Here is a 7,456-nt window from a genome sequence, read left to right on the forward strand (position 1 = left end):
TTTAAAAAAGTTATTTTTGTAAAATGGTCAATACATCCTGACAGTAGTGCAAGAGACAGGTAATCTGGAAAAAAATCATGTGCCTCTGTGTCCTCCGGTGCTCCTAACGGCATCTGCAAGATTTCACAGACCGGAGGAAAACAACCAATCAGAGCTGAGCTGGAGCCTTGCAGTCTCTGAGCAGCTGTCAATCACTCGCAAACTCCAATCAAACAGTCAAAGTAGGCAGCGCTGATCAGATATGAATCAATATTCTGTTACTGTAATGCCTATTTCTCACCTCAAATGTTTTCAGAAACACCTTTAAACAGCTGTAAAATGAGAAAGTGTGTGACCAGGCAGCTATGTTGAGATCAGTTGAGGAAATTCCAAGCACCGCCCACCAGCCGGAGCAAACTTTCTAATTTTACGTCTACACTTGTAGTAGTAGTACACTACAAGATGTTTCTGAAAACATTAAAGGCGAGAAATAGGCATTACTGTAACAGAATATTGATTCACATTTGATCAGCGCTGACTAGTTTGATCATTTGATCGGAGTTCGCGAGTGATTGACAGCTGCCTCTGTTGAATGAACAGCCAATAGGAACGCTCTCTCTCTGAAATTACCTGTGATTGGCCTCCCGCCAGGGGCTAGATTTTCTAAAGCCTGAAAACAGAGCCATGAGGAGGTGCAGAAGTCTAGTTATCTCTCAGAACACTTGAATTACAATATACTGAAAGGTTATTATGGGATTTTTGCCCAATGATGCCAAAAATATTCTGCCTACTGCAGGTTTAATATAGTCATGGATTACTGATCGGAAGTTTGTCTTCAGAGCTATTAAGAGTATGCCGAAGAAGCCTGGATAATGTGTGTTTAAGGCTGGATGCATAAATGTAGTAGAAGGGAGTGAAGTTTGGATAAAGACATGGATAAGTGAAAGTGCTGATTTAAAAAAAAAAAAAAATCTCACATGGGTCTCAGTGTAATTACTGATTCTAATGCCTCAGGTCTGTGACACTAGAGTGAATTTCCATTTCCTGCTAAGTGATGATTCTCACTGATTTTTTTCTCTCACAGTCACTCTTTCATATCCAGGTGGGGAAGTAGATGCAGATTTTCTGCCGCAGCCGAAGCGCTGAGTGTTTTTAATTAGTGGATATCCACGGTGGAAGGCCCAGTATGGTGGGCTTCATGTGTACGAGCTCGTGATCAGCTTGGCGAACGGAGGGGTTGGCGAGTGTAGCTATATTCCCAGCTTCCCCCCCGGTGACAGTGCTGGGCTAGTGCCATCGCCATGGCGATGGGGGGAGAGTGTGTGTGTGTGTGTGTGTGTGTGTCTGGGGGGTGGTGGTGGTGGTGGTGGGTGGGGGGGTGATGGCTGAGGCCTTTCATTATTAATGTGCACCGCGGCGTCCTTACCTCCTCTGAGCCCGCACAGCTCACTGCCTGACCTGCCATCCAAGGGAGAGGGAGAGGGAGAGTGAGAGGGGGGGGACTGAGGAGGCAGAGATAAAGAAAGAGAAGTGAGCCAGAGAGAAAGAAAGAGACAGCACAACTAGTGTATAGAGTGGACGCACACGACTGGAAAAGTGGAGATTCATTCATGTACTTTTATTTCACATTTACACCTGAGACGATAAATATTCAGTTTGGGGTGTGGTTGCAGGTGACTGTGGCTCCTGCCTGCTGAGGTGTAGCAGACCAGGGGCTGGTGGTGGAGGTGGAGGTGGAGGGGGGATGAGAGGGGTCGTGGTGGTGGTTGTCTTCATGCAGAGGGGTGTACGGCTTGGTGAGCAGGCCTGTCACACTGGGAAAATCCTGGAATCTTATCACCGCCTCACAGACTCTGAGCCGCACTGATCTACTCACCAGCAGACATGCCCTTCCCCCCATCCAAATGCCCCTGCACAGGCTGGCCCCTTCTCGGCTCGCTCGCCACCTTCTTCCAAACGGGGGAGATAGCAGGAACTGATGCAGTCCAATTGTTGAGGAGGGGAGGAATGTTGCTTGTAAAATGTGACTAACGGGAAGAAAAAACACACAAGCTTTGCAAATGAGTACACTGCAGGCCGGAGAGTGCTGAGGAGTCAGCTGTGACCCTTGTTTTACTGTGTGGCCATTAAGTCACAGTGAGGAACACAATGTGCTATATGTGAATATCAGAGTTGTTTTAAAGCATAATCTTAACAAACAACATTACTATAGGAGGTTTAGATCTACTATATAGTTTCATCACAGTGTCTTTCATACTGCAGCAAAGAATAGACAGAATGCTGCCCCATTAAAATTAATATAATGTGATGTACTCAGATAATTTAAAATGTTATTAGCAAATGACTTGTAGGGACGTCACATTTATTTATGTGTAATGAAGGATAAGGGTGAAAAAGTCTCATTAGGGTTCACATAATTTCTCTCTGTCTCACCACAACAGCAAAAACAAAGGTCGTACATGATGTAACTGTGTTAAAATGTGTATTTTCCACTCTGCATTATAGTTTGCTACTTTTTATTATTTTGCACTGAATTGGTTTACTAGTTAAAAGTGTTTACAAAATTACTGAAATGTATCAAAAAATATACTTTAAAGTTTTCTGATTGCTCCAAGATGTACTCCTATTCATTCTCATAAAGAAAAGATAATAGTGGGCTAGTGGTTGCTATGCCAACTGTTTTAGCAACAAAGGTAGCCATATTGAAATCCTTTCTATTTCTTTATTATGAATAAAGTAATATAAATATGATATAATAAAACATTAACAACTCTTGTATAAAAGCTGAAATACCCTTTGAATACAGTAAGTCATTATCTATAGATGCTGCAGATTGCAACAGTATTTAGTAGTAAAAAGATATGGAGATATTTTTGATCATACATATTATAAAAAACAAAGTAATATATATATAAAACAGACGTAGTTTTCATGTCATTCTGAAAAACTGCTGACTAATCCACTAATTTAAAGTGGTATTGTTCTTTCCCAGAATGCTCCACTTGTCTGAGTGATGTCACCAGCTGAAACACTGAACCATATAAATCAATGCAGCCAATATACGCCTGTTGAGTATGATTGGTGTTTTGAAATCTGTGCATCCTCTATTCAATTGATTTGATAAATGAGTATAAAAAACATGTAAGAACTCTGATGACAGATGTTTCCAGATTTGAATTTGGCAAAATGGTGCTTCATTGACAAGCCTACTAATAACAACACTAACAATAATATCATGCAGGGCCACTTAAAATATTAATAGTGTGTTATATAACAACTAAAGAAACAGGTATTTCTTGCTGTGCGGCAATTAAAACAGATGTTGGTCCCGTATGAAACTTGTCATATGCTCTAACAAACAACAGGTCTCATTTGTGCCATGAGGTCCATCAGTGTATATATAACAACAAACTGTAATTTATTGAAGCTACACGATACAATTGTGTATTGCTGTCATTCATATATGTGTCAAAGCAGGATAGAAGATCAAATTTAACAAGGAAGGAAAAGCACAGTTAATGCTCAGTACATTGTTTGTGGTTCATTGTGTAATTGTAATTTAGTAAAATTACTACTAATTTCTTTTGGTCATACACTCTTTTTAAATTGACAATTTTTACTTTTTTGTGATCAAATTGTATTGTTTTAAAAGATATGTACTGGAAATGTTAACAAAATAATTACATAATTCAGAACAAAATATAAATTGAAATAAAATAAAATAAAATAATTAAAAAAAATTCTAATAATGATAATGATAAATAACAAATGATAAATCTCACTTTGGGTATGAATGAATAAAATGTTTACTCTCCCAACCACCAGCATAGCGGTCCACCCACCCTCTCCACACACACACGTGTATATTTGGTTGAGACAAAATTACTGTCAGCTGACAAATGTGTTGATTTCACTCATTTGCTATAAACACACAACTGTCACCTGCGCAAACACACTGTGTTCACCATGCTTTCAAACAGTGGCATATACGTGGCTGACACATAGCTGACACAGGCTCACTATCTGTGGCTGTGCTGTTGTTTCAAGGAACCATCTGTGTCACAGTTTCATTTAATTTTAGATGTGAGTGCATCTCATTATTGCCACAAAATCAGTCTGTACTTTAAGAAAACACATAATTAAACCCAAAAATAGTGCAACGTACTTCCCGCTGCAGGGTAAATCAATAATATAAAAGTCAAACATAATGTCTAAATACTACCTTAAGGAATACACAATTTATCTAAAACCATATTACAAGTGTTAGAGTCACCCTGAGCTCTCATTTGAAGATCAGTTGTACCTTTTTAACCTGAAGCACTAAACAGATGGAATCAGGAAAGGGTATTTTTTTTTGCTGAAATGCCATTAAAACTAAGAGCCAGTGACAATCTGTATTTAGTGGAGAGCTGTTCAGTTTGAGTATTTTTAAGTTCTAGTTGTAAGTGGTGACTATTAACTGTAACAAAACATGCTGAGCTCTCAACACTGCCTGTTCCTTTGACACTGTTGCAACAAAAGCTGGAGCTGTGAGGAGCGATGAGACGACTTCCTGTTCAAACTTTACTGAATATGCAATAGAGTACATGTAAGCGATTGATCGAATCTATAGTCTGGACAAATAATCACATTTGTACTATTGTATGGCTCTATGAATGGAATACATGTTCAGTAACTCGAAAAGTGGTTCAATTAAAGTAGAATCCACTACCGGCAGCAGAAATTTGGCCTTCAGATTTTCTGGAAAATGTGTTTTCATGATCAGATTTGTGCAGAGTTGTCATTAAGTGTTTGCAAATGTGACATTCAGGACAGGGGAGTTGGGGGTGGGCAACTTCCCGTGACACTGGTGGGCGTGGCCTCCAGTTCATTAGCGTCAACGAACAGTAACAGTATAACATGTGAAAGTCAAAACTCAACACTAAAATGTATAATTTTTGTTCATGAACATGAAGTCAACTGTCTGTCATTGGGTAACAGAAGCACAATGACTGTGTTGTATGTAACACTGTGTTAATCATTATAATGGATGGTGACCAGGTCATGGGACGCCGGCTCTATTGTCAGCGATGGATGGTCTAATTTCCCTCTGTAAATGTTTTATTTCAACAACGTCATAGCTATGCGTTGTCGCCATGCATAGTTACCTCCGCCAAGGCCAAAGGCCTAGGAAGAAGGTTATGTTTTCACCGGCGTTGGTTTGTTGGTTTGTTGGTTTGTTTGTTTGTTGGTTTTTCCGTTTTGAGGATAACTCCAAAAGTCCGAAATCGATTTGAATGAAATATTTTGGAGGGGTGGGGTGTGGCACAATGAACAATCCATTTGATTTTGGTGGCGACGTAGATGAAACCTCCCCTTGCGGAGGTCTGCGCTCTCTGAGTGCACTTCTGGGCGGCTGTGGCTCGGAGGGTAGAGCAGGTCGTCCACCAATCGGAAGGTCAGTGGTTTGATCCCCGGCTGCTCCGGGTCACATGTCGATGTGTCCTTGAGCAAGACACTTAACCCCAAATTGCTCCCGAAGGCATAACCATCAGTGTGTGAATGAGTATTTAGATTAGATCCTGATGGGCAAAGTTGGCACTTTAGCAGCCTCTGCCATCAGTGTATGAAGGTATGTGTGAATGGGTGAATGCTGACATGTAGTGTAAAGCGCTTTGAGTGGTCGGAAGACTAAAAAAGCTCTATATAAATGAAAGTCCATTTACCATTCATTTTTATTTTTCTAGCTGTTTATCAATTCATGGCACTACTGTACAGGGCTAAAAAAAACTACAACAACCATAAAGTGTAGGCTACGGATATAACAGTGCCCGTCTGTAGGCATCACCAAAATAATGTTTCACAATGATTAGTATTTAATGTTTTATTAGGCTATAACCAGCCCGATCACATTCCCAGGGCGTCAAATAACAATGTTTTGTCATGGCCGTCGGTGTTTGATACCGCCGCACAAGGCACCCCTAAGCACCAGTATGAGACACACCGGGCTTTCCATTAACTACAATGTAAACTCATCCATGGCAACAGTAAACACTCAGAGAAAGTGATCCAGGAAAGTGGTGTGGAGTAGTTTAAAGAGTGAAAAGACACACACCAGGTGGATGGGTTCAACTAACACAAAACTTTCATCCAGGAGACAGCTGCTAGTGTCCCGTGTGTTAAGTTTCACTTTCACGTTAAAATCAGCTGTTCGTTTGTGTCTCGTGTTCACAACGTTCAGTTTCATTTTCACTGCACAAACGTGGTAGTTTTAAGCCCAACGATGTTGTTTTTTCCTAAACCTAACTAAGTGGTTTTGTTGCCTAAACCTAAATTGATGCCAAGGGCCGTGATAAAGCGGCAGTATGTGACGAGTTGGGATGAGAACATGCGTCACCCTACAGTTAATCGCACAGTGACCTTTACTTTTATTAATGCTATTCCTTTGTAACACAACATAACAATGTAATATTCACTGTAAAGCAAAATAGTTAAGAACTGTCTGTTAGATCATCTTACAAAATGAATAAGTGAAATAAAAGTTACATGTGGCAGACTTCCTTCCCCATCAGTATCTAGTATTTGAATATATTATTGATAAGCAGCAGTGCTTTAGGGATGTCTAGGGGCATGTTCATCAGAGAGAAAATTACAGAGGATCAGCACAATTTATAAGTGACCTTGCTCGGGGGGGCCTTTGAGCCATTTTGTGCTGTTTTACCTGTGTCACACACACCTAGTAAAACACAACTTAGACTTTATTTAAACATCTGATGCAATCAAAATGACTCTTAGGTCAATAACCAAAATTGGTACAATGGTCTTATAATGCCAGTCCAGTCAAGTTGGACAATAACAGACTAGAATCTTTAGACGTAAAGCGCTCTGAATCATTTTAGTTAATACACAATCCATTATAAAATGTATCTTAACTTATGAAAATGTTTTGAAACTACTCAATTATGAGACTCATAATACACTAGACCTCCGAGCACCTGACGCAATACTGAACCTAAGTCACGCGGCCTCGAGGCAAACAGGAGGACGGGGCCATCAATGACTAGGTTTAATATGCATTTGTTTGTATGCTTGGGCAGACTGAGATGTGCTCCTGCAGTGCACACTGGCAAGATCTGCTCCAGCCTTGGACCACAAGAGCCACGTCGAGTCTGAGTCGGTGCTAAAACTAAGTAAATCTCAACAAATCAAATCATTTTCAACCTCACTAATGTTGAAGCCTTTTTTTATTTTAGTTGTTCTCTGCAAATAGACTTAAAGCCTAAAAAGCAAAAATTAAATGTAAGTTATTTTTCCCGCTCACTGATTTGTTATTCACTGGAAACTCCTGAATCATCCGCGGCATGATATAATATAAAAATATAAGACCCACGGTGCAATTATGAAGCAGAGATCCATACTTTATGGATGCTCCTTTGAGTGTGCAGAAGGGAATTGTTTAAGTGTAGCAAAAGCCAGATTAACGCACACACACACACAC

Source organism: Sebastes fasciatus, chromosome 16 (assembly GCF_043250625.1).
Source record: "Sebastes fasciatus isolate fSebFas1 chromosome 16, fSebFas1.pri, whole genome shotgun sequence".
NCBI classification, from domain to species: Eukaryota; Metazoa; Chordata; class Actinopteri; order Perciformes; family Sebastidae; genus Sebastes; species Sebastes fasciatus.